The sequence below is a fragment of the Malaclemys terrapin genome, chromosome 12 (assembly GCF_027887155.1).
Source record: "Malaclemys terrapin pileata isolate rMalTer1 chromosome 12, rMalTer1.hap1, whole genome shotgun sequence".
NCBI classification, from domain to species: Eukaryota; Metazoa; Chordata; order Testudines; family Emydidae; genus Malaclemys; species Malaclemys terrapin.
In genome coordinates this window covers 48773517-48775050 of record NC_071516.1, presented here as the reverse complement: position 1 = coordinate 48775050, position 1534 = coordinate 48773517, and the positions used below count along the sequence as shown (strand labels likewise).

The 1534-nt window shown below is 55.8% G+C and overlaps 1 pseudogene; it reads right to left on the bottom strand.

Annotated features, from left to right (window-relative positions):
- Nucleotides 1-426: 426 nt before the first annotated feature.
- LOC128846249 (Ig heavy chain V region 3-like) lies at nucleotides 427-911 on the bottom strand (annotated as a pseudogene).
- Nucleotides 912-1534: the final 623 nt, after the last annotated feature.

Here is a 1534-nt window from a genome sequence, read left to right as displayed (position 1 = left end):
TGAACAGCGGGCTATCCAGTCATTCTCATTCACACTCTGCCTTGCTCTCTCGTCACAGAGACTCTTTGTATTCTGTAACAAGTAGAAGAACTTCAACCGCAGCTCTATGGAGATGAGCCCCCGGAAAACCTTCTAGCCCAGTGCCTGGGCACTCTCCTGGGAGGTAAAAAATCTACGACAGGCAGAGTGGGGCTGAGAGTCGGGGTGCTTAATTCGCGGCTGTAATTTCCGTTGGGAGCCAGGTACCTCTAGGCAGGCGTTATAATAAGGAGCCTCAGATCCTTATGTGACGCGTACCCCGGGACTCCCTACGTTATTGACACAGCCAGTGCCCCAGTGGGGCGGGTCTGGTGTTTAAATGTCGTCTGAGTCTTTCCCCAGCTTTGCAAACCCTGAGCGCCCCAACCAGCCAACTCCAGAGCGTGGCTAAGACAGCGCTCGGTTTTTGTCCCAGGTCCCTGGCTGTGTGTCTCTGACACAGTAATACAGGGCAGTTCCTCCGCTCTCAGGCTGCTGATTTGCAAATGCACCAGGCTGTTGGCGTTGTCTCTGGAGATGGTGAATCGCCCTTTCACGGAATCAGCGTAGGAGGTGCTCCCCTGGGCAGCAGCTCTGGCCAGCCACTCCAGCCCCTTCCCAGGGGCCAGACGGATCCAATCCATGAGATAACTGCTGAAGGGGAACCCGGAGGCTTTGCAGGAGAGGCGGAGAGAGTCTCCGGGCTTTTTCACATCCCCTCCGGACTCCACCAGCTGCACCTGGGACCGGGCACCTGGGAATAAAGACAGGCCATTAATATCAGTATAAAAACAGAGATAACACAATATTCTTCTAACTCTGTCAGTTATTCAGAGGAGGAAAATACCTTCCAAAGCTGCTACAGCAAAAATTACATGGAGCAAAAATCCCATTTTCCCTGGTGCTGGAGGGGAAAGTTCTCAGGGGACTGGCTGGTAACTGCACAGACCCAGGGGCTGCGGATTGTGTCTCTGGGTGCAGCCTGGGCAGAGAGAGGCACAGATTTAAACAGGAAACTGTCTCCCTCATTTGCATGCCCCCCCCTTTATAAGAGACACACACTCCTGCTGCCAGGGATCTGACTGACTCGCCCTAGGGCTCCGGGTGCGGGAGTTAGACTGTCCCGTCCTGTGTCTGTGCAGCGCCGGGCACAGGGCGCTGGGTCCTCCTGACACTTTCAGACCCCTGGGAGGAATGACCAGCTCCCTGCAGTGACTGTATTTCCTCACCCAGGAACTGAGGGCCTGGCTAGTGTGAGGTGACGTTGGGGATTGGAGGGACTCAGCTCTGGAGCCCCGTTCCACGCGCACAGGGGCCATGCAACTTCCTGTCGAGGGGGTCAGTGTCTGGGGAGGGGTCGTGTCCCAGGGATCCATTGGGCTGGGCCACCCGCTGGAGAGGGAAGATTTCCTATGGCGCTGGGAGGGATTTGGGATGGAAGTCCCGTTTCCTTCCCAGCAGTGACCGGCTACATTGAAATGATCTATGACACTAGGAACGTGATCTGAGCAAGCCT